Source organism: Scyliorhinus torazame, chromosome 31 (assembly GCF_047496885.1).
Source record: "Scyliorhinus torazame isolate Kashiwa2021f chromosome 31, sScyTor2.1, whole genome shotgun sequence".
Taxonomy (NCBI): domain Eukaryota; kingdom Metazoa; phylum Chordata; class Chondrichthyes; order Carcharhiniformes; family Scyliorhinidae; genus Scyliorhinus; species Scyliorhinus torazame.
The window spans coordinates 26,792,235-26,815,169 of NC_092737.1; the positions used below are offsets into that span (position 1 = coordinate 26,792,235).

The window sequence follows — 22,935 nt, forward strand, 5'->3', positions numbered from 1 at the left end:
ATGTGGGCCAGACTAGGATCATCAGCTGGCAGATTTGCTGCTGTCAGAGTTACGTGTGCCTCAATTTGACGCACGAACCCCTCCGCATCTGGTGGTGTGCTCACTGCTCGGGAAAGAGTGTCCGCCACGATGAGATCCTTCCCCGGAGTGTAGATCAGTTCAAAATCGTACCTCCTGAGTTTAAGTAAGATGCGCTGGAGGCGAGGAGTCATGTCGTTCAGGTCTTTGTTAATGATGTTGACCAGGGGGCGGTGGTCAGTTTCGACCGTAAATCGTGGCAGGCCATACACATAGTCGTGGAACTTGTCCAGTCCAGTTAACAAGCCCAGGCATTCTTTTTCGATTTGCGCGTAGCGCTGTTCGGTAGGGGTCATGGCTCGTGAGGCATATGCAACCGGGGCCCATGACGACGTGCTGTCTTTTTGCAGGAGTACCGCTCCAATACCAGATTGGCTGGCGTCTGTTGAGATCTTTGTAGGGCGAGTCGTGTCAAAGAAGGCCAGCACTGGTGCCGTGACCAGTTTGTGCTTGAGCTCCTCCCATTCCCGCTGATGCGATTGGTGCCAGTTGAATTCTGTCGATTTTTTTACGAGATGGCGCATATTTGTTGTATGAGAAGCCAGGTTGGGAATGAACTTCCCAAGGAAGTTGACCATGCCCAGGAATCTTAGGACAGCCTTCTTGTCAGCCGGTCGTGGCATGGCTGTGATGGCGCTAACCTTGTCTGCATCGGGACGGACCCCTGACCTTGAGATGTGGTCCCCGAGGAATTTCAGCTCCGTCTGGCCGAAGGCACACTTCGCACGGTTGAGACGCAGGCCATTTTGTCGTATGCGGGTGAAGACACGTCGTAGACGATGCATGTGTTCCTGCGGAGTGGTGGACCAAATGATGATATCGTCCACATATACACGTACCCCTTCGATGCCTTCCATCATCTGCTCCATAATGCGGTGGAAAACTTCAGATGCTGAAATGATGCCGAATGGCATCCGGTTGTAGCAGAATCTGCCAAAAGGGGTGTTGAATGTGCATAGTCTTCGGCTGGCCGGGTCCAGTTGGATCTGCCAAAATCCTTTGGACGCATCCAATTTGGTGAATATTTTGGCTCGCGCCATCTCGCTGGTGAGGTCCTCTCGTTTCGGGATGGGATAGTGTTCCCGCATGATGTTGTTATTCAGATCTTTAGGATCTATACATATACGGAGCTCGCCAGAGGGCTTCTTTACACAGACCATGGAGCTGACCCATGGCGTGGGCTCCGTGACCCTGGATAGGACCCCTTGGTCCTGAAGAACCTGCAGTTGTACCTTGAGGCGGTCTTTGAGTGGCGCAGGAACCCTGCGAGGTGCGTGAACGACAGGGATGGCGTCCGGTCTGAGTCGAATCTTGTACGTGTATGGCAATGTCCCCATGCCTTCAAAAACCTCCTGGTTGTGAGCAAGGAGGGAATGGAGATTTGCGTGGAACTCAGCATCCGGGAAGTCGGATATCTCATCTGGAGAGAGAGACATAATGCGCTGTACCAGGTGAAGGACCTTACACGCCTGTGCGCCCAGTAACGAGTCCTTTGATGAGCCGACAACTTCGAAGGGGAGTGTGGCCGTGTGCATCTTGTGAGTTACCTGTAGCTGGCAAGATCCTATGGACGGGATGATGTTCCCGTTATAGTCAACCATCTTGAGCCGGGATGGCGTGATGGGTGGTTTGACCTTCATGGCCTGGACTGCAGAATATGCAATCAGGTTGGCGGATGCGCCGGTGTCCAGACGGAAGGCGACGCGCGATCGGTTGACCGTCAGGGTGGCACACCACTCATCGGCTGGATTGATGGCATTGACCTTGTTGACATCGATGACGGAAACGCGGAAGGCATCCTGGTCATCTGCATCACTTAACTGGAAGTCTTGATGCGTGGGCTGGACGGTCCTGACTTGTCTGCGAGATTGTCGAGGATGCGCCGGATCCATGGGTTGAGCCGAACGACAGTGGGCTGCGTAGTGGCCCATCTTGCCACATCTGAGGCACTGTCGATTTTTTGCAGGACATTGCCCTTTTAAATGTAGAGCTCCACAATTGCCGCACGTCATGACGTCACGGCGTTCGTTGCGCCACTGCGCATGCGCAGTGCGATCTTGCGGTGGGCGCGCCTGCGCAGTGCGTCCCTCGTTGTGGCCGTTATTTTTGGCGCGCACCTGCGCGGGAGACCGCGAAAAGCGCGGGAAGCGGCCGCTGTCGTCCGGGCCGTGGGTCGGGAAGTAATCGACGGCCTGGATGCGTTCGACGTCGTGGGCGGCCTGGCTTGCCGATTCGACGGCTGGGGAACCCCTCCGTGCCAACTCGGACGCCTGAAATCGGGCAAAACGGCAGGTAGCATTTTCGTGGAGGACACAGGCTTCCACAGCAGACGCTAAGGTGAGGCTTTTTATTTTAAGAAGCTGCTGGCGTAGGCCACTAGAGGCAACGCCAAAAACAATCTGGTCCCTGATCATGGACTCTGTGGTGGTGCCGTAACCGCAGGACTGCGCTAGAATCCGGAGGTGCGTCAAGAAGGTTTGAAAAAGCTCCTCCTTACCTTGCAGGCGTTGCTGAAAGAGGTATCTTTCAAAACTTTCATTTACTTCAATTTGAAAGTGCTGGTCCAGTTTGAGGATGACCGTGTCATATTTGGATTGGTTTTCGCCTTCTTCGAACACCAGTGAGTTGAAGACGTCGGTGGCGTGCTGACCTGCGTAGAAGAGGAGCATTGCAATCTTCGTTTCATCCGAGGCACTCTGTTTTTCGGTGGCACGGATGTACAGGTCAAATCGCTGCCTGAAGAGCTTCCAATTGGTACCTAGGTTCCCCGCGACTTGCAACGGCTGCGGTTTGTCGGTGCGGTCCATGTCCAGAATGGCAGGTTAGTAGGCAGGTATCGATCCACTCCTGTACCATGTGGTGTTGGGTGTTCTGACACACAGATGAGCCAACACGGTTGTATATGGTACAACGCTATTTTATTCAAACTTACTATGTACAGTTTTGTCTTTGCACTCTGCACGTGGGGGTTCCCTGCTTGTGATGTTGTAACAGCTCTTCTCTGTTTCTTTGTCCCCAGACCTACTGACCACCAGGTGTCGTGCTCGTGCTTTTTATGTGGTTGGTGTTCTTGTCTGTGATTCGTTGTGGTGTTGTGTGCTCTGATTTGCCTGTTGGTGTGTCCATCATGATGTGTGTGTTTGAATATCATGACACCTATGACTGGGGTTCCATGGTGTAATGGTGAGCACTCTGGACTCTGAATCCAGCGATCCGAGTTCAAATCTCGGTGGAACCTTTTGTCTTGCCAAAGCGAGAGAGAGAGCACTTCTTTAACATTTGCCACCTGGAGCAAATTGACTGGATCATTTCTCAGCCGCCTCAACGGCCACTGCAATTCACATTGCTCAGCCTCTGTAGCCGGCTGCCTGCACAAGCAGCATTTTGCCATCCTGTGGGCCCTGCTCTTCAACTCCTGTGTTGAAAGGAGGCACCAGTTCTCCTGACAAACAGCAACTACTATTCGTGTGCAGTCAGAGAACCTTTGTGCAAGCAAGCTTGTGTGTGTGCGTGCCTGTGTGTGGACAAAAGACTGCTTCCTCAGAGGCAGATCACTGTCGGTTCCATGGTGTAACGGTGAGCACTCTGGACTTTGAATCCAGTGATCCGAGTTCAAATCTCGGTGGAGCCAGTACTCTGTTTGTCCCACTTCTTGTTCAATTCGGGGACAGCTGAGTAAAAGACCCCAATGCTGGCGGCGCTACTGGCAAAAGGCCTTTTCTGCCTTCCAGCTTGCTGTCTTCTTGAGCGATCGTCCGCTCGGGTTGATGCGGTAACACCAGCTGGGACATTTGCTGCGTGGTCGCTGTCATTTTCTGCGCGGCGCTGTGGGTGCCTGTGAACTTGCCACTCTGGCCAAAACTCAGCAGGTGAGGCACACATCACTTCAATCGTCTTCTTCAACACGACCACTTTTAACTTTTCCTTCCATGCCAAGCGTCGTGCGTGAATCCCTTTGCAATGTTTGTACACTGATGCCGAGGCAGCATTGCAATACTCGGGGGAAACGGCTTCAACGGTGCTGGGAGCGGCAGCTTGTCTGCACCGCTTTCATTTGCACAGCAGCCAAACCTAGTCGGAGGCTGAGTGACAGAGGTGGAGTTACGCTTGAGGTAATAATCCAGCCAAGGCTGAACGTCGGAATTAAATTTTCAAGTGCTTGCCGTTCTGCTCATGGGAAAGACGTGCGCGCATTCTCGAGGGTCAGTCAGCCACACACATTGTGCGAGTTGCAGTACGGCAGCACCTCACAAACTATCTTGCTTGCCCATTGCTCCCATTCGCTGGAGCCACTGTGAAACTTTTGCGAGCAGTATTCTCGCTGGCTCTCACAGCTGAGCCTGACACGATTCAGCGACGCTGCTCTGAGCCCTCAGCAAAACGGGACACTGACCCCTGTGAAACGTGATGAATTGTCCCAATATCCCCCGCTGTGGCTTGGGGGGTGAAAAGATTGGGTGTCATCTTTGAGGGAGGTGTCCTGTCACACCTTTGCAGAACAATGTTTGCACATCATCAGATTCTGTTTTCGCACACGTTGTTCTTGCACATTTAACGAAAGAGGTAAACTTGTTTGAGTGACAATTTGCAGACCGTGCCTATGACTGGGGTTCCATGGTGTAATGGTGAGCACTCTGGACTCTGAATCCAGTGATCCGAGTTCAAATCTCGGTGGAACCTTTCCTCTTGCCAAAGCCAATGATTTGTGTGTGTGAGAGAGAGAGCACTTCTTTTACATTTGCCACCAGGAGCAAATTGATTGGATCATTTCTCAGCCGCCTCAACGGCCACTGCAATTCACATTGCTCAGCCTCTGTAGCCGGCTGCCTGCACAAGCAGCATTTTGCCATCCTGTGGGCCCTGCTCTTCAACTCCTGTGTTGAAAGGAGGCACCAGTTCTCCTGACAAACAGCAACTACTATTCGTGTGCAGTCAGAGAAACTTTGTGCAAGTAAGCTGGTGTGTGTGCGTGCCTGTGTGTGGACAAAAGACTGCTTCGGACTCAGAGGCAGATCACTGTCGGTTCCATGGTGTAACGGTGAGCACTCTGGACTTTGAATCCAGCGATCCGAGTTCAAATCTCGTGTTTGTCCCACTTCTTGTTCAATTCGGGGACAGCTGAGTAAAAGACCCCAATGCAGGCGGGGCTACTGGCAACAGGCCTTTTCTGCCTTCCAGCTTGCTGTCTTCTTGAGCGATCGTCCGCTCGGGTTGATGCGGTAACACCAGCCGGGACATTTGCTGCGTGGTCGCTGTCATTTTCTGCGCGGCGCTGTGGGTGCCTGTGAACTTGCCACTCAGCCCAAAACTCAGCAGGTGAGGCACACATTACTTCAATCGTCTTCTTCAACACGACCACTTTTAACTTTTCCTTCCATGCCAAGCGTCGTGCGTGAATCCCTTTGCAATGTTTGTACACTGATGCCGAGGCAGCATTGCAATACTCGGGGGAAACGGCTTCAACGGTGCTGGGAGCGGCAGCTTGTCTGCACCGCTTTCATTTGCACAGCAGCCAAACCTAGTCGGAGGCTGAGTGACAGAGGTGGAGTTACGCTTGAGGTAATAATCCAGCCAAGGCTGAACGCCGGAATTAAATATTCAAGTGCTTGCCATTCTGCTCATGGGAAAGACGTGCGCGCATTCTCGAGGGTCAGTCAGCCACACACATTGTGCAATTTGCAGTACGGCAGCACCTCACAAATTATCTTGCTTGCCCATTGCTCCCATTCGCCGGAGCCACTGTGAAACTTTTGCATGCAGTATTCTCGCTGGCTCTCACAGCTGAGCCTGACATGATTCAGCGATGCTGCTCTGAGCCCTCAGCAAAACGGGACACTGACCCCTGTGAAACGTGATGAATTGTCCCAATATCCCCCGCTGTGGCTTGGGGGGTGAAAAGATTGGGTGTCATCTTTGAGGGAGTTGACCTGTCACATCTTTGCAGAACAATGTTTGCACATCATCAGATTCTGTTGTCGCATACGTTGTTCTTGCACATTTAACGAAAGAGGTAAACTTGTTTGAGAGACAATTTGCAGACCGTGTCTATGACTGGGGTTCCATGGTGTAATGGTGAGCACTCTGGACTCTGAATCCAGTGATCCGAGTTCAAATCTCGGTGGAACCTTTCCTCTTGCCAAAGCCAATGATTTGTGTGTGTGGGAGAGGGAGCACTTCTTTTACATTTGCCACCAGGAGCAAATTGACTGGATCATTTCTCAGCCGCCTCAACGGCCACTGCAATTCACATTGCTCAGCCTCTGTTGCCGGCTGCCTGCACAAGCAGCATTTTGCCATCCTGTGGGCCCTGCTCTTCAACTCCTGTGCTGAAAGGAGGCACCAGTTCTCCTGACAAACAGCAACTACTATTCGTGTGCAGTCAGAGAACCTTTGTGCAAGTAAGCTGGTGTGTGTGCGTGCCTGTGTGTGGACAAAAGACTGCTGCCTCAGAGGCAGATCACTGTCGGTTCCATGGTGTAACGGTGAGCACTCTGGACTTTGAATCCAGCGATCTGAGTTCAAATCTCGGTGGAGCCAGTACTCTGTTTGTCCCACTTCTTGTTCAATTCGGGGACAGCTGAGGATAAGACCCCAATGCAGGCGGGGCTCCTGGCCACAGGCCTTTTCTGCCTTCCAGCTTGCTGTCTTCTTGAGCGATCGTCCGCTCGGGTTGATGCGGTAACACCAGCCGGGACATTTGCTGCGTTGTCGCTGTCATTTCCTGCGTGGCGCTGTGGGTGCCTGTGAACTTGCCACTCTGCCCAAAACTCAGCAGGTGAGGCACACATCACTTCAATCGTCTTCTTCAACACGACCACTTTTAACTTTTCCTTCTATGCCATGCGTCGTGCGTGAATCCCTTTGAAATGTTTGTACACTGATGCCGAGGGAGCATTGCAATATTCGTGGGAAACAGCTTCAATGGTGCTGGGAGTGAAAAGATTGGGTGTCATCTTTGAGGGAGGTTTCCTGTCACACCTTTGCAGAACAATGTTTGCACATCATCAGATTCTGTTGTCGCACACGCTATTCTTGCACATTTAACAAAAGAGGTAATCTTGTTTGAGTGACAATTTGCAGACAGTCCCTATGACTGGGGTTCCATGGTGTAATGGTGAGCACTCTGGACTCTGAATCCAGCGATCCGAGTTCAAATCTCGGTGGAACCTTTTGTCTTGCAAAGCCAATGATTTGTGTGTGCGAGAGAGAGAGCACTTCTTTAACATTTGCCACCAGGAGCAAATTGACTGGATCATTTCTCAGCCGCCTCAACGGCCACTGCAATTCACATTGCTCAGCCTCTGTTGCCGGCTGCCTGCACAAGCAGCATTTTGCCATCCTGTGGGTCCTGCTCTTCAACTCCTGTGTTGAAAGGAGGCACCAGTTCTCCTGACAAACAGCAACTACTATTCGTGTGCAGTCAGAGAACCTTTGTGCAAGTAAGCTGGTGTGTGTGCGTGCCTGTGTGTGGACAAAAGACTGCTTCGGACTCAGATGCAGAGTCCAGTCGGTTCCATGGTGTAACGGTGAGCACTCTGGACTTTGAATCCAGTGATCTGAGTTCAAATCTCGGTGGAGCCAGTACTCTGTTTGTCCCACTTCTTGTTCAATTCGGGGACAGCTGAGTAAAAGACCCCAATGCAGGCGGGGCTACTGGCAACAGGCCTTTTCTGCCTTCCAGCTTGCTGTCTTCTTGAGCGATCGTCCGCTCGGGTTGATGCGGTAACACCAGCCGGGACATTTGCTGCGTGGTCGCTGTCATTTTCTGCGCGGCGCTGTGGGTGCATGTGAACTTGCCACTCTGCCCAAAACTCAGCAGGTGAGGCACACATTACTTCAATCGTCTTCTTCAACACGACCACTTTTAACTTTTCCTTCCATGCCAAGCGTCGTGCGTGAATCCCTTTGCAATGTTTGTACACTGATGCCGAGGCAGCATTGCAATACTCGGGGGAAACGGCTTCAACGGTGCTGGGAGCGGCAGCTTGTCTGCACCGCTTTCATTTGCACAGCAGCCAAACCTAGTCGGAGGCTGAGTGACAGAGGTGGAGTTACGCTTGAGGTAATAATCCAGCCAAGGCTGAACGCCGGAATTAAATATTCAAGTGCTTGCCATTCTGCTCATGGGAAAGACGTGCGCGCATTCTCGAGGGTCAGTCAGCCACACACATTGTGCAATTTTCAGTATGGCAGCACCTCACAAATTATCTTGCTTGCCCATTGCTCCCATTCGCTGCAGTCACTGTGAAACTTTTGCATGCAGTATTCTCGCTGGCTCTCACAGCTGAGCCTGACATGATTCAGCGATGCTGCTCTGAGCCCTCAGCAAAACGGGACTCTGACCCCTGTGAAACGTGATGAATTGTCCCAATATCCTCCACTGTGGCTTGGGGGGTGAAAAGATTGGGTGTCATCTTTGAGGGAGTTGACCTGTCACATCTTTGCAGAACAATGTTTGCACATCATCAAATTCTGTTGTCGCATACGTTGTTCTTGCACATTTAACGAAAGAGGTAAACTTGTTTGAGTGACAATTTGCAGACCGTGCTTATGGCTGGGGTTCCATGGTGTAATGGTGAGGACTCTGAATCCAGTGATCCGAGTTCAAATCTCGGTGGAACCTTTCCTCTTGCCAAAGCCAATGATTTGTGTGTGTGGGAGAGAGAGCACTTCTTTTACATTTGCCACCAGGAGCAAATTGACTGGATCATTTCTCAGCCGCCTCAACGGCCACTGCAATTCACATTGCTCAGCCTCTGTAGCCGGCTGCCTGCACAAGCAGCATTTTGCCATCCTGTGGGCCCTCCTCTTCAACTCCTGTGTTGAAAGGAGGCACCAGTTCTCCTGACAAACAGCAACTACTATTCGTGTGCAGTCAGAGAACCTTTGTGCAAGTAAGCTGGTGTGTGTGCGTGCCTGTGTGTGGACAAAAGACTGCTTCGGACTCAGACGCAGACTCCAGTCGGTTCCATGGTGTAACGGTGAGCACTCTGGACTTTGAATCCAGCGATCTGAGTTCAAATCTCGGTGGAGCCAGTACTCTGTTTGTCCCACTTCTTGTTCAATTCGGGGACAGCTGAGTAAAAGACCCCAATGCAGGCGGGGCTACTGGCCACAGGCCTTTTCTGCCTTCCAGCTTGCTGTCTTCTTGAGCGATCGTCCACTCGGGTTGATGCGGTAACACCAGCCGGGACATTTGCTGCGTGGTCGCTGTCATTTTCTGCGCGGCGCTGTGGGTGCATGTGAACTTGCCACTCTGCCCAAAACTCAGCAGGTGAGGCACACATTACTTCAATCGTCTTCTTCAACACGACCACTTTTAACTTTTCCTTCTATGCCAAGCGTCGTGCGTGAATCCCTTTGCAATGTTTGTACACTGATGCCGAGGGAGCATTGCAATATTCGGGGGAAACGGCTTCAACGGTGCTGGGAGCGGCAGCTTGTCTGCACCGCTTTCATTTGCCAAACCTAGTCGGAGGCTGAGTGACAGAGGTGGAGTTACGCTTGAGGTAATAATCCAGCCAAGGCTGAACGTCGGAATTAAATTTTCAAGTGCTTGCCGTTCTGCTCATGGGAAAGACGTGCGCGCATTCTCGAGGGTCAGTCAGACACACACATTGTGCAATTTGCAGTACGGCAGCACCTCACAAATTATCTTGCTTGTCCATTGCTCCCATTCGCTGCAGTCACTGTGCAACTTTTGCGTGCAGTATTCTCGCTGGCTCTCACAGCTGAGCCTGACATGATTCAGCGACGCTGCTCTGAGCCCTCAGCAAAACGGGACACTGACCCCTGTGAAACGTGATGAATTGTCACAATATCCTCCGCTGTGGCTTGGGGGGTGAAAAGATTGGGTGTCATCTTTGAGGGAGGTTTCCTGTCACACCTTTGCAGAACAATGTTTGCACATCCTCAGATTCTGTTGTCGCACACGCTATTCTTGCACATTTAACAAAAGAGGTAATCTTGTTTGAGTGACAATTTGCAGGCAGTGCTTATGACTGGGGTTCCATGGTGTAATGGTGAGCACTCTGGACTCTGAATCCAGCAATCCGAGTTCAAATCTCGGTGGAAACTTTTGTCTTGCAAAGCCAATGATTAGTGTGTGCGAGAGAGAGAGCACTTCTTTAACATTTGCCACCAGGAGCAAATTGACTGGATCATTTCTCAGCCGCCTCAACGGCCACTGCAATTCACATTGCTCAGCCTCTGTTGCCGGCTGCCTGCACAAGCAGCATTTTGCCGTCCTGTGGGCCCTGCTCTTCAACTCCTGTGTTGAAAGGTGGCACCAGTTCTCCTGACAAACAGCAACTGCTATTCGTGTGCAGTCAGAGAACCTTTGTGCAAGCAAGCTGGTGTGTGTGCGTGCCTGTGTGTGGACAAAAGACTGCTGCCTCAGAGGCAGATCACTGTCGGTTCCATGGTGTAACGGTGAGCACTCTGGACTTTGAATCCAGCGATCCGAGTTCAAATCTCGGTGGAGCCAGTACTCTGCTTGTCCCACTTCTTGTTCAATTCGGGGACTGCTGAGTAAAAGACCCCAATGCAGGCGGGGCTACTGGCCACAGGCCTTTTCTGCCTTCCAGCTTGCTGTCTTCTTGAGCGATCGTCCGCTCGGGTTGATGCGGTAACACCAGCCGGGACATTTGCTGCTTGGTTGCTGCCTTTTCTGCGCGGCGCTGTGGGTGCCTGTGAACTTGCCACTCTGCCCAAAACTCAGCAGGTGAGGCAATTGTCTTCTTCAACACGACCACTATTAACTTTTCCTTCTATGCCAAGCGTCGTGCGTGAATCCCTTTGCAATGTTTGTACACTGATGCCGAGGGAGCATTGCAATATTCGGGGGAAACGGCTTCAACGGTGCTGGGAGCGGCAGCTTGTCTGCACCGCTTTCATTTGCCAAACCTAGTCGGAGGCTGAGTGACAGAGGTGGAGTTACGCTTGAGGTAATAATCCAGCCAAGGCTGAACGTCGGAATTAAATTTTCAAGTGCTTGCCGTTCTGCTCATGGGAAAGACGTGCGCGCATTCTCGAGGGTCAGTCAGCCACGCACATTGTGCAATTTGCAGTACGGCAGCATCTCACAAATTATCTTGCTTGTCCATTGCTCCCATTCGCTGCAGTCACTGTGCAACTTTTGCGTGCAGTATTCTCGCTGGCTCTCACAGCTGAGCCTGACATGATTCAGCGACGCTGCTCTGAGCCCTCAGCAAAACGGGACACTGCCCCCTGTGAAACGTGATGAATTGTCACAATATCCTCCGCTGTGGCTTGGGGGGTGAAAAGATTGGGTGTCATCTTTGAGGGAGGTTTCCTGTCACACCTTTGCAGAACAATGTTTGCACATCATCAGATTCTGTTGTCGCACACGCTATTCTTGCACATTTAACGAAAGAGGTAATCTTGTTTGAGTGACAATTTGCAGACAGTCCCTATGTATGGGGTTCCATGGTGTACTGGTGAGCACTCTGAATCCAGCGATCCGAGTTCAAATCTCGGTGGAACCTTTTGTCTTGCAAAGCCAATGATTAGTGTGTGCGAGAGAGAGAGCACTTCTTTAACATTTGCCACCAGGAGCAAATTGACTGGATCATTTCTCAGCCGCCTCAACGGCCACTGCAATTCACATTGCTCAGCCTCTGTTGCCGGCTGCCTGCACAAGCAGCATTTTGCCGTCCTGTGGGCCCTGCTCTTCAACTCCTGTGTTGAAAGGTGGCACCAGTTCTCCTGACAAACAGCAACTACTATTCGTGTGCAGTCAGAGAACCTTTGTGCAAGCAAGCTGGTGTGTGTGCGTGCCTGTGTGTGGACAAAAGACTGCTGCCTCAGAGACAGATAGCTGTCGGTTCCATGGTGTAACGGTGAGCACTCTGGACTTTGAATCCAGCGATCCGAGTTCAAATCTCGGTGGAGCTTGTCCCACTTCTTGTTCAATTCGGGGACTGCTGAGTAAAAGACCCCAATGCAGGCGGGGCTACTGGCCACAGGCCTTTTCTGCCTTCCAGCTTGCTGTCTTCTTGAGCGATCGTCCGCTCGGGTTGATGCGGTAACACCAGCCGGGACATTTGCTGCTTGGTTGCTGCCTTTTCTCGCGGCGCTGTGGGTGCCTGTGAACTTGCCACTCTGCCCAAAACTCAGCAGGTGAGGCACACATCACTTCAATTGTCTTCTTCAACACGACCACTATTAACTTTTCCTTCTATGCCAAGCGTCGTGCGTGAATCCTTTTGCAATGTTTGTACACTGATGCCGAGGGAGCATTGCAATATTCGGGGGAAACGGCTTCAACGGTGCTGGGAGCGGCAGCTTGTCTGCACCGCTTTCATTTGCCAAACCTAGTCGGAGGCTGAGTGACAGAGGTGGAGTTACGCTTGAGGTAATAATCCAGCCAAGGCTGAACGTCGGAATTAAATTTTCAAGTGCTTGCCGTTCTGCTCATGGGAAAGACGTGCGCGCATTCTCGAGGGTCAGTCAGCCACACACATTGTGCAATTTGCAGTACGGCAGCACCTCACAAATTATCTTGCTTGTCCATTGCTCCCATTCGCTGCAGTCACTGTGCAACTTTTGCGTGCAGTATTCTCGCTGGCTCTCACAGCTGAGCCTGACATGATTCGGCGACGCTGCTCTGAGCCCTCAGCAAAACGGGACACTGACCCCTGTGAAACGTGATGAATTGTCACAATATCCTCCGCTGTGGCTTGGGGGGTGAAAAGATTGGGTGTCATCTTTGAGGGAGGTTTCCTGTCACACCTTTGCAGAACAATGTTTGCACATCATCAGATTCTGTTGTCGCACACGCTATTCTTGCACATTTAACGAAAGAGGTAATCTTGTTTGAGTGACAATTTGCAGACAGTCCCTATGACTGGGGTTCCATGGTGTAATGGTGAGCACTCTGGACTCTGAATCCAGCGATCCGAGTTCAAATCTCGGTGGAACCTTTTGTCTTGCAAAGCCAATGGTTAGTGTGTGCGAGAGAGAGAGCACTTCTTTAACATTTGCCACCAGGAGCAAATTGACTGGATCATTTCTCAGCCGCCTCAACGGCCACTGCAATTCACATTGCTCAGCCTCTGTTGCCGGCTGCCTGCACAAGCAGCATTTTGCCGTCCTGTGGGCCCTGCTCTTCAACTCCTGTGTTGAAAGGTGGCACCAGTTCTCCTGACAAACAGCAACTACTATTCGTGTGCAGTCAGAGAACCTTTGTGCAAGCAAGCTGGTGTGTGTGCGTGCCTGTGTGTGGACAAAAGACTGCTGCCTCAGAGGCAGATCACTGTCGGTTCCATGGTGTAACGGTGAGCACTCTGGACTTTGAATCCAGCGATCCGAGTTCAAATCTCGGTGGAGCCAGTACTCTGCTTGTCCCACTTCTTGTTCAATTCGGGGACTGCTGAGTAAAAGAACCCAATGCAGGCGGGGCTACTGGCCACAGGCCTTTTCTGCCTTCCAGCTTGCTGTCTTCTTGAGCGATCGTCTGCTCGGGTTGATGCGGTAACACCAGCCGGGACATTTGCTGCTTGGTTGCTGCCTTTTCTGCGCGGCGCTGTGGGTGCCTGTGAACTTGCCACTCTGCTCAAAACTCAGCAGGTGAGGCAATTGTCTTCTTCAACACGACCACTATTAACTTTTCCTTCTATGCCAAGCGTCGTGCGTGAATCCCTTTGCAATGTTTGTACACTGATGCCGAGGGAGCATTGCAATATTCGGGGGAAACGGCTTCAACGGTGCTGGGAGCGGCAGCTTGTCTGCACCGCTTTCATTTGCCAAACCTAGTCGGAGGCTGAGTGACAGAGGTGGAGTTACACTTGAGGTAATAATCCAGCCAAGGCTGAACGTCGGAATTAAATTTTCAAGTGCTTGCCGTTCTGCTCATGGGAAAGACGTGCGCGCATTCTCGAGGGTCAGTCAGCCACGCACATTGTGCAATTTGCAGTACGGCAGCATCTCACAAATTATCTTGCTTGTCCATTGCTCCCATTCGCTGCAGTCACTGTGCAACTTTTGCGTGCAGTATTCTCGCTGGCTCTCACAGCTGAGCCTGACATGATTCAGCGACGCTGCTCTGAGCCCTCAGCAAAACGGGACACTGCCCCCTGTGAAACGTGATGAATTGTCACAATATCCTCCGCTGTGGCTTGGGGGGTGAAAAGATTGGGTGTCATCTTTGAGGGAGGTTTCCTGTCACACCTTTGCAGAACAATGTTTGCACATCATCAGATTCTGTTGTCGCACACGCTATTCTTGCACATTTAACGAAAGAGGTAATCTTGTTTGAGTGACAATTTGCAGACAGTCCCTATGTATGGGGTTCCATGGTGTACTGGTGAGCACTCTGAATCCAGCGATCCGAGTTCAAATCTCGGTGGAACCTTTTGTCTTGCAAAGCCAATGATTAGTGTGTGCGAGAGAGAGAGCACTTCTTTAACATTTGCCACCAGGAGCAAATTGACTGGATCATTTCTCAGCCGCCTCAACGGCCACTGCAATTCACATTGCTCAGCCTCTGTTGCCGGCTGCCTGCACAAGCAGCATTTTGCCGTCCTGTGGGCCCTGCTCTTCAACTCCTGTGTTGAAAGGTGGCACCAGTTCTCCTGGCAAACAGCAACTACTATTCGTGTGCAGTCAGAGAACCTTTGTGCAAGCAAGCTGGTGTGTGTGCGTGCCTGTGTGTGGACAAAAGACTGCTGCCTCAGAGACAGATAGCTGTCGGTTCCATGGTGTAACGGTGAGCACTCTGGACTTTGAATCCAGCGATCCGAGTTCAAATCTCGGTGGAGCCAGTACTCTGCTTGTCCCACTTCTTGTTCAATTCGGGGACTGCTGAGTAAAAGACCCCAATGCAGGCGGGGCTACTGGCCACAGTCCTTTTCTGCCTTCCAGCTTGCTGTCTTCTTGAGCGATCGTCCGCTCGGGTTGATGCGGTAACACCAGCCGGGACATTTGCTGCTTGGTTGCTGCCTTTTCTCGCGGCGCTGTGGGTGCCTGTGAACTTGCCACTCTGCCCAAAACTCAGCAGGTGAGGCACACATCACTTCAATTGTCTTCTTCAACACGACCACTATTAACTTTTCCTTCTATGCCAAGCGTCGTGCGTGAATCCTTTTGCAATGTTTGTACACTGATGCCGAGGGAGCATTGCAATATTCGGGGGAAACGGCTTCAACGGTGCTGGGAGCGGCAGCTTGTCTGCACCGCTTTCATTTGCCAAACCTAGTCGGAGGCTGAGTGACAGAGGTGGAGTTACGCTTGAGGTAATAATCCAGCCAAGGCTGAACGTCGGAATTAAATTTTCAAGTGCTTGCCGTTCTGCTCATGGGAAAGACGTGCGCGCATTCTCGAGGGTCAGTCAGCCACACACATTGTGCAATTTGCAGTACGGCAGCACCTCACAAATTATCTTGCTTGTCCATTGCTCCCATTCGCTGCAGTCACTGTGCAACTTTTGCGTGCAGTATTCTCGCTGGCTCTCACAGCTGAGCCTGACATGATTCGGCGACGCTGCTCTGAGCCCTCAGCAAAACGGGACACTGACCCCTGTGAAACGTGATGAATTGTCACAATATCCTCCGCTGTGGCTTGGGGGGTGAAAAGATTGGGTGTCATCTTTGAGGGAGGTTTCCTGTCACACCTTTGCAGAACAATGTTTGCACATCATCAGATTCTGTTGTCGCACACGCTATTCTTGCACATTTAACGAAAGAGGTAATCTTGTTTGAGTGACAATTTGCAGACAGTCCCTATGACTGGGGTTCCATGGTGTAATGGTGAGCACTCTGGACTCTGAATCCAGCGATCCGAGTTCAAATCTCGGTGGAACCTTTTGTCTTGCAAAGCCAATGATTAGTGTGTGCGAGAGAGAGAGCACTTCTTTAACATTTGCCACCAGGAGCAAATTGACTGGATCATTTCTCAGCCGCCTCAACGGCCACTGCAATTCACATTGCTCAGCCTCTGTTGCCGGCTGCCTGCACAAGCAGCATTTTGCCGTCCTGTGGGCCCTGCTCTTCAACTCCTGTGTTGAAAGGTGGCACCAGTTCTCCTGACAAACAGCAACTACTATTCGTGTGCAGTCAGAGAACCTTTGTGCAAGCAAGCTGGTGTGTGTGCGTGCCTGTGTGTGGACAAAAGACTGCTGCCTCAGAGACAGATAGCTGTCGGTTCCATGGTGTAACGGTGAGCACTCTGGACTTTGAATCCAGCGATCCGAGTTCAAATCTCGGTGGAGCCAGTACTCTGCTTGTCCCACTTCTTGTTCAATTCGGGGACTGCTGAGTAAAAGAACCCAATGCAGGCGGGGCTACTGGCCACAGGCCTTTTCTGCCTTCCAGCTTGCTGTCTTCTTGAGCGATCGTCCGCTCGGGTTGATGCGGTAACACCAGCCGGGACATTTGCTGCTTGGTTGCTGCCTTTTCTGCGCGGCGCTGTGGGTGCCTGTGAACTTGCCACTCTGCTCAAAACTCAGCAGGTGAGGCAATTGTCTTCTTCAACACGACCACTATTAACTTTTCCTTCTATGCCAAGCGTCGTGCGTGAATCCCTTTGCAATGTTTGTACACTGATGCCGAGGGAGCATTGCAATATTCGGGGGAAACGGCTTCAACGGTGCTGGGAGCGGCAGCTTGTCTGCACCGCTTTCATTTGCCAAACCTAGTCGGAGGCTGAGTGACAGAGGTGGAGTTACGCTTGAGGTAATAATCCAGCCAAGGCTGAACGTCGGAATTAAATTTTCAAGTGCTTGCCGTTCTGCTCATGGGAAAGACGTGCGCGCATTCTCGAGGGTCAGTCAGCCACGCACATTGTGCAATTTGCAGTACGGCAGCATCTCACAAATTATCTTGCTTGTCCATTGCTCCCATTCGCTGCAGTCACTGTGCAACTTTTGCGTGCAGTATTCTCGCTGGCTCTCACAGCTGAGCCTGACATGATTCAGCGACGCTGCTCTGAGCCCTCAGCAAAACGGGACACTGCCCCCTGTGAAACGTGATGAATTGTCACAATATCCTCCGCTGTGGCTTGGGGGGTGAAAAGATTGGGTGTCATCTTTGAGGGAGGTTTCCTGTCACACCTTTGCAGAACAATGTTTGCACATCATCAGATTCTGTTGTCGCACACGCTATTCTTGCACATTTAACGAAAGAGGTAATCTTGTTTGAGTGACAATTTGCAGACAGTCCCTATGTATGGGGTTCCATGGTGTACTGGTGAGCACTCTGAATCCAGCGATCCGAGTTCAAATCTCGGTGGAACCTTTTGTCTTGCAAAGCCAATGATTAGTGTGTGCGAGAGAGAGAGCACTTCTTTAACATTTGCCACCAGGAGCAAATTGACTGGATCATTTCTCAGCCGCCTCAACGGCCACTGCAATTCACATTGCTCAGCCTCTGTTGCCGGCTGCCTGCACAAGCAGCATTTTGCCGTCCTGTGGGCCCTGCTCTTCAACTCCTGTGTTGAAAGGTGGCACCAGTTCTCCTGACAAACAGCAACTACTATTCGTGTGCAGTCAGAGAACCTTTGTGCAAGCAAGCTGGTGTGTGTGCGTGCCTGTGTGTGGACAAAAGACTGCTGCCTCAGAGACAGATAGCTGTCGGTTCCATGGTGTAACGGTGAGCACTCTGGACTTTGAATCCAGCGATCCGAGTTCAAATCTCGGTGGAGCCAGTACTCTGCTTGTCCCACTTCTTGTTCAATTCGGGGACTGCTGAGTAAAAGACCCCAATGCAGGCGGGGCTACTGGCCACAGGCCTTTTCTGCCTTCCAGCTTGCTGTCTTCTTGAGCGATCGTCCGCTCGGGTTGATGCGGTAACACCAGCCGGGACATTTGCTGCTTGGTTGCTGCCTTTTCTCGCGGCGCTGTGGGTGCCTGTGAACTTGCCACTCTGCCCAAAACTCAGCAGGTGAGGCACACATCACTTCAATTGTCTTCTTCAACACGACCACTATTAACTTTTCCTTCTATGCCAAGCGTCGTGCGTGAATCCTTTTGCAATGTTTGTACACTGATGCCGAGGGAGCATTGCAATATTCGGGGGAAACGGCTTCAACGGTGCTGGGAGCGGCAGCTTGTCTGCACCGCTTTCATTTGCCAAACCTAGTCGGAGGCTGAGTGACAGAGGTGGAGTTACGCTTGAGGTAATAATCCAGCCAAGGCTGAACGTCGGAATTAAATTTTCAAGTGCTTGCCGTTCTGCTCATGGGAAAGACGTGCGCGCATTCTCGAGGGTCAGTCAGCCACACACATTGTGCAATTTGCAGTACGGCAGCACCTCACAAATTATCTTGCTTGTCCATTGCTCCCATTCGCTGCAGTCACTGTGCAACTTTTGCGTGCAGTATTCTCGCTGGCTCTCACAGCTGAGCCTGACATGATTCGGCGACGCTGCTCTGAGCCCTCAGCAAAACGGGACACTGACCCCTGTGAAACGTGATGAATTGTCACAATATCCTCCGCTGTGGCTTGGGGGGTGAAAAGATTGGGTGTCATCTTTGAGGGAGGTTTCCTGTCACACCTTTGCAGAACAATGTTTGCACATCATCAGATTCTGTTGTCGCACACGCTATTCTTGCACATTTAACGAAAGAGGTAATCTTGTTTGAGTGACAATTTGCAGACAGTCCCTATGACTGGGGTTCCATGGTGTAATGGTGAGCACTCTGGACTCTGAATCCAGCGATCCGAGTTCAAATCTCGGTGGAACCTTTTGTCTTGCAAAGCCAATGATTAGTGTGTGCGAGAGAGAGAGCACTTCTTTAACATTTGCCACCAGGAGCAAATTGACTGGATCATTTCTCAGCCGCCTCAACGGCCACTGCAATTCACATTGCTCAGCCTCTGTTGCCGGCTGCCTGCACAAGCAGCATTTTGCCGTCCTGTGGGCCCTGCTCTTCAACTCCTGTGTTGAAAGGTGGCACCAGTTCTCCTGACAAACAGCAACTACTATTCGTGTGCAGTCAGAGAACCTTTGTGCAAGCAAGCTGGTGTGTGTGCGTGCCTGTGTGTGGACAAAAGACTGCTGCCTCAGAGGCAGATCACTGTCGGTTCCATGGTGTAACGGTGAGCACTCTGGACTTTGAATCCAGCGATCCGAGTTCAAATCTCGGTGGAGCCAGTACTCTGCTTGTCCCACTTCTTGTTCAATTCGGGGACTGCTGAGTAAAAGAACCCAATGCAGGCGGGGCTACTGGCCACAGGCCTTTTCTGCCTTCCAGCTTGCTGTCTTCTTGAGCGATCGTCTGCTCGGGTTGATGCGGTAACACCAGCCGGGACATTTGCTGCTTGGTTGCTGCCTTTTCTGCGCGGCGCTGTGGGTGCCTGTGAACTTGCCACTCTGCTCAAAACTCAGCAGGTGAGGCAATTGTCTTCTTCAACACGACCACTATTAACTTTTCCTTCTATGCCAAGCGTCGTGCGTGAATCCCTTTGCAATGTTTGTACACTGATGCCGAGGGAGCATTGCAATATTCGGGGGAAACGGCTTCAACGGTGCTGGGAGCGGCAGCTTGTCTGCACCGCTTTCATTTGCCAAACCTAGTCGGAGGCTGAGTGACAGAGGTGGAGTTACACTTGAGGTAATAATCCAGCCAAGGCTGAACGTCGGAATTAAATTTTCAAGTGCTTGCCGTTCTGCTCATGGGAAAGACGTGCGCGCATTCTCGAGGGTCAGTCAGCCACGCACATTGTGCAATTTGCAGTACGGCAGCATCTCACAAATTATCTTGCTTGTCCATTGCTCCCATTCGCTGCAGTCACTGTGCAACTTTTGCGTGCAGTATTCTCGCTGGCTCTCACAGCTGAGCCTGACATGATTCAGCGACGCTGCTCTGAGCCCTCAGCAAAACGGGACACTGCCCCCTGTGAAACGTGATGAATTGTCACAATATCCTCCGCTGTGGCTTGGGGGGTGAAAAGATTGGGTGTCATCTTTGAGGGAGGTTTCCTGTCACACCTTTGCAGAACAATGTTTGCACATCATCAGATTCTGTTGTCGCACACGCTATTCTTGCACATTTAACGAAAGAGGTAATCTTGTTTGAGTGACAATTTGCAGACAGTCCCTATGTATGGGGTTCCATGGTGTACTGGTGAGCACTCTGAATCCAGCGATCCGAGTTCAAATCTCGGTGGAACCTTTTGTCTTGCAAAGCCAATGATTAGTGTGTGCGAGAGAGAGAGCACTTCTTTAACATTTGCCACCAGGAGCAAATTGACTGGATCATTTCTCAGCCGCCTCAACGGCCACTGCAATTCACATTGCTCAGCCTCTGTTGCCGGCTGCCTGCACAAGCAGCATTTTGCCGTCCTGTGGGCCCTGCTCTTCAACTCCTGTGTTGAAAGGTGGCACCAGTTCTCCTGACAAACAGCAACTACTATTCGTGTGCAGTCAGAGAACCTTTGTGCAAGCAAGCTGGTGTGTGTGCGTGCCTGTGTGTGGACAAAAGACTGCTGCCTCAGAGACAGATAGCTGTCGGTTCCATGGTGTAACGGTGAGCACTCTGGACTTTGAATCCAGCGATCCGAGTTCAAATCTCGGTGGAGCCAGTACTCTGCTTGTCCCACTTCTTGTTCAATTCGGGGACTGCTGAGTAAAAGACCCCAATGCAGGCGGGGCTACTGGCCACAGTCCTTTTCTGCCTTCCAGCTTGCTGTCTTCTTGAGCGATCGTCCGCTCGGGTTGATGCGGTAACACCAGCCGGGACATTTGCTGCTTGGTTGCTGCCTTTTCTCGCGGCGCTGTGGGTGCCTGTGAACTTGCCACTCTGCCCAAAACTCAGCAGGTGAGGCACACATCACTTCAATTGTCTTCTTCAACACGACCACTATTAACTTTTCCTTCTATGCCAAGCGTCGTGCGTGAATCCTTTTGCAATGTTTGTACACTGATGCCGAGGGAGCATTGCAATATTCGGGGGAAACGGCTTCAACGGTGCTGGGAGCGGCAGCTTGTCTGCACCGCTTTCATTTGCCAAACCTAGTCGGAGGCTGAGTGACAGAGGTGGAGTTACGCTTGAGGTAATAATCCAGCCAAGGCTGAACGTCGGAATTAAATTTTCAAGTGCTTGCCGTTCTGCTCATGGGAAAGACGTGCGCGCATTCTCGAGGGTCAGTCAGCCACACACATTGTGCAATTTGCAGTACGGCAGCACCTCACAAATTATCTTGCTTGTCCATTGCTCCCATTCGCTGCAGTCACTGTGCAACTTTTGCGTGCAGTATTCTCGCTGGCTCTCACAGCTGAGCCTGACATGATTCGGCGACGCTGCTCTGAGCCCTCAGCAAAACGGGACACTGACCCCTGTGAAACGTGATGAATTGTCACAATATCCTCCGCTGTGGCTTGGGGGGTGAAAAGATTGGGTGTCATCTTTGAGGGAGGTTTCCTGTCACACCTTTGCAGAACAATGTTTGCACATCATCAGATTCTGTTGTCGCACACGCTATTCTTGCACATTTAACGAAAGAGGTAATCTTGTTTGAGTGACAATTTGCAGACAGTCCCTATGACTGGGGTTCCATGGTGTAATGGTGAGCACTCTGGACTCTGAATCCAGCGATCCGAGTTCAAATCTCGGTGGAACCTTTTGTCTTGCAAAGCCAATGATTAGTGTGTGCGAGAGAGAGAGCACTTCTTTAACATTTGCCACCAGGAGCAAATTGACTGGATCATTTCTCAGCCGCCTCAACGGCCACTGCAATTCACATTGCTCAGCCTCTGTTGCCGGCTGCCTGCACAAGCAGCATTTTGCCGTCCTGTGGGCCCTGCTCTTCAACTCCTGTGTTGAAAGGTGGCACCAGTTCTCCTGACAAACAGCAACTACTATTCGTGTGCAGTCAGAGAACCTTTGTGCAAGCAAGCTGGTGTGTGTGCGTGCCTGTGTGTGGACAAAAGACTGCTTCGGACTCAGAGGCAGATCGCTGTCGGTTCCATGGTGTAACGGTGAGCACTCTGGACTTTGAATCCAGCGATCCGAGTTCAAATCTCGGTGGAGCCAGTACTCTGCTTGTCCCACTTCTTGTTCAATTCGGGGACTGCTGAGTAAAAGAACCCAATGCAGGCGGGGCTACTGGCCACAGGCCTTTTCTGCCTTCCAGCTTGCTGTCTTCTTGAGCGATCGTCCGCTCGGGTTGATGCGGTAACACCAGCCGGGACATTTGCTGCTTGGTTGCTGCCTTTTCTGCGCGGCGCTGTGGGTGCCTGTGAACTTGCCACTCTGCTCAAAACTCAGCAGGTGAGGCAATTGTCTTCTTCAACACGACCACTATTAACTTTTCCTTCTATGCCAAGCGTCGTGCGTGAATCCCTTTGCAATGTTTGTACACTGATGCCGAGGGAGCATTGCAATATTCGGGGGAAACGGCTTCAACGGTGCTGGGAGCGGCAGCTTGTCTGCACCGCTTTCATTTGCCAAACCTAGTCGGAGGCTGAGTGACAGAGGTGGAGTTACGCTTGAGGTAATAATCCAGCCAAGGCTGAACGTCGGAATTAAATTTTCAAGTGCTTGCCGTTCTGCTCATGGGAAAGACGTGCGCGCATTCTCGAGGGTCAGTCAGCCACGCACATTGTGCAATTTGCAGTACGGCAGCATCTCACAAATTATCTTGCTTGTCCATTGCTCCCATTCGCTGCAGTCACTGTGCAACTTTTGCGTGCAGTATTCTCGCTGGCTCTCACAGCTGAGCCTGACATGATTCAGCGACGCTGCTCTGAGCCCTCAGCAAAACGGGACACTGCCCCCTGTGAAACGTGATGAATTGTCACAATATCCTCCGCTGTGGCTTGGGGGGTGAAAAGATTGGGTGTCATCTTTGAGGGAGGTTTCCTGTCACACCTTTGCAGAACAATGTTTGCACATCATCAG

At 51.5% G+C, this 22,935-nt stretch overlaps 22 non-coding genes across 22 annotated transcripts; all 22 read left to right on the top strand.

Annotated features, from left to right (window-relative positions):
• Window positions 1–3,244: 3,244 nt before the first annotated feature.
• trnaq-cug (transfer RNA glutamine (anticodon CUG)) lies at window positions 3,245–3,316 on the top strand. The gene has a single exon. It is a non-coding gene; the product is annotated as a tRNA-Gln (tRNA).
• A 321-nt stretch (window positions 3,317–3,637) lies between these two features.
• On the top strand, window positions 3,638–3,709 carry trnaq-uug (transfer RNA glutamine (anticodon UUG)). The gene has a single exon. It is a non-coding gene; the product is annotated as a tRNA-Gln (tRNA).
• A 977-nt stretch (window positions 3,710–4,686) lies between these two features.
• On the top strand, window positions 4,687–4,758 carry trnaq-cug (transfer RNA glutamine (anticodon CUG)). The gene has a single exon. It is a non-coding gene; the product is annotated as a tRNA-Gln (tRNA).
• A 1,375-nt stretch (window positions 4,759–6,133) lies between these two features.
• Window positions 6,134–6,205, top strand: trnaq-cug (transfer RNA glutamine (anticodon CUG)). The gene has a single exon. It is a non-coding gene; the product is annotated as a tRNA-Gln (tRNA).
• Window positions 6,206–6,543: 338 nt separating this feature from the next.
• Window positions 6,544–6,615, top strand: trnaq-uug (transfer RNA glutamine (anticodon UUG)). The gene has a single exon. It is a non-coding gene; the product is annotated as a tRNA-Gln (tRNA).
• Window positions 6,616–7,175: 560 nt separating this feature from the next.
• trnaq-cug (transfer RNA glutamine (anticodon CUG)) lies at window positions 7,176–7,247 on the top strand. The gene has a single exon. It is a non-coding gene; the product is annotated as a tRNA-Gln (tRNA).
• Window positions 7,248–7,587: 340 nt separating this feature from the next.
• Window positions 7,588–7,659, top strand: trnaq-uug (transfer RNA glutamine (anticodon UUG)). Its single transcript has one exon. It is a non-coding gene; the product is annotated as a tRNA-Gln (tRNA).
• A 1,383-nt stretch (window positions 7,660–9,042) lies between these two features.
• On the top strand, window positions 9,043–9,114 carry trnaq-uug (transfer RNA glutamine (anticodon UUG)). Its single transcript has one exon. It is a non-coding gene; the product is annotated as a tRNA-Gln (tRNA).
• A 969-nt stretch (window positions 9,115–10,083) lies between these two features.
• On the top strand, window positions 10,084–10,155 carry trnaq-cug (transfer RNA glutamine (anticodon CUG)). Its single transcript has one exon. It is a non-coding gene; the product is annotated as a tRNA-Gln (tRNA).
• Window positions 10,156–10,492: 337 nt separating this feature from the next.
• Window positions 10,493–10,564, top strand: trnaq-uug (transfer RNA glutamine (anticodon UUG)). The gene has a single exon. It is a non-coding gene; the product is annotated as a tRNA-Gln (tRNA).
• A 1,358-nt stretch (window positions 10,565–11,922) lies between these two features.
• On the top strand, window positions 11,923–11,994 carry trnaq-uug (transfer RNA glutamine (anticodon UUG)). Its single transcript has one exon. It is a non-coding gene; the product is annotated as a tRNA-Gln (tRNA).
• Window positions 11,995–12,950: 956 nt separating this feature from the next.
• On the top strand, window positions 12,951–13,022 carry trnaq-cug (transfer RNA glutamine (anticodon CUG)). The gene has a single exon. It is a non-coding gene; the product is annotated as a tRNA-Gln (tRNA).
• A 337-nt stretch (window positions 13,023–13,359) lies between these two features.
• trnaq-uug (transfer RNA glutamine (anticodon UUG)) lies at window positions 13,360–13,431 on the top strand. The gene has a single exon. It is a non-coding gene; the product is annotated as a tRNA-Gln (tRNA).
• A 1,358-nt stretch (window positions 13,432–14,789) lies between these two features.
• trnaq-uug (transfer RNA glutamine (anticodon UUG)) lies at window positions 14,790–14,861 on the top strand. Its single transcript has one exon. It is a non-coding gene; the product is annotated as a tRNA-Gln (tRNA).
• Window positions 14,862–15,828: 967 nt separating this feature from the next.
• trnaq-cug (transfer RNA glutamine (anticodon CUG)) lies at window positions 15,829–15,900 on the top strand. Its single transcript has one exon. It is a non-coding gene; the product is annotated as a tRNA-Gln (tRNA).
• Window positions 15,901–16,237: 337 nt separating this feature from the next.
• Window positions 16,238–16,309, top strand: trnaq-uug (transfer RNA glutamine (anticodon UUG)). The gene has a single exon. It is a non-coding gene; the product is annotated as a tRNA-Gln (tRNA).
• Window positions 16,310–17,667: 1,358 nt separating this feature from the next.
• trnaq-uug (transfer RNA glutamine (anticodon UUG)) lies at window positions 17,668–17,739 on the top strand. Its single transcript has one exon. It is a non-coding gene; the product is annotated as a tRNA-Gln (tRNA).
• A 967-nt stretch (window positions 17,740–18,706) lies between these two features.
• On the top strand, window positions 18,707–18,778 carry trnaq-cug (transfer RNA glutamine (anticodon CUG)). Its single transcript has one exon. It is a non-coding gene; the product is annotated as a tRNA-Gln (tRNA).
• Window positions 18,779–19,115: 337 nt separating this feature from the next.
• trnaq-uug (transfer RNA glutamine (anticodon UUG)) lies at window positions 19,116–19,187 on the top strand. Its single transcript has one exon. It is a non-coding gene; the product is annotated as a tRNA-Gln (tRNA).
• A 1,358-nt stretch (window positions 19,188–20,545) lies between these two features.
• On the top strand, window positions 20,546–20,617 carry trnaq-uug (transfer RNA glutamine (anticodon UUG)). Its single transcript has one exon. It is a non-coding gene; the product is annotated as a tRNA-Gln (tRNA).
• A 967-nt stretch (window positions 20,618–21,584) lies between these two features.
• Window positions 21,585–21,656, top strand: trnaq-cug (transfer RNA glutamine (anticodon CUG)). Its single transcript has one exon. It is a non-coding gene; the product is annotated as a tRNA-Gln (tRNA).
• A 340-nt stretch (window positions 21,657–21,996) lies between these two features.
• Window positions 21,997–22,068, top strand: trnaq-uug (transfer RNA glutamine (anticodon UUG)). The gene has a single exon. It is a non-coding gene; the product is annotated as a tRNA-Gln (tRNA).
• Window positions 22,069–22,935: the final 867 nt, after the last annotated feature.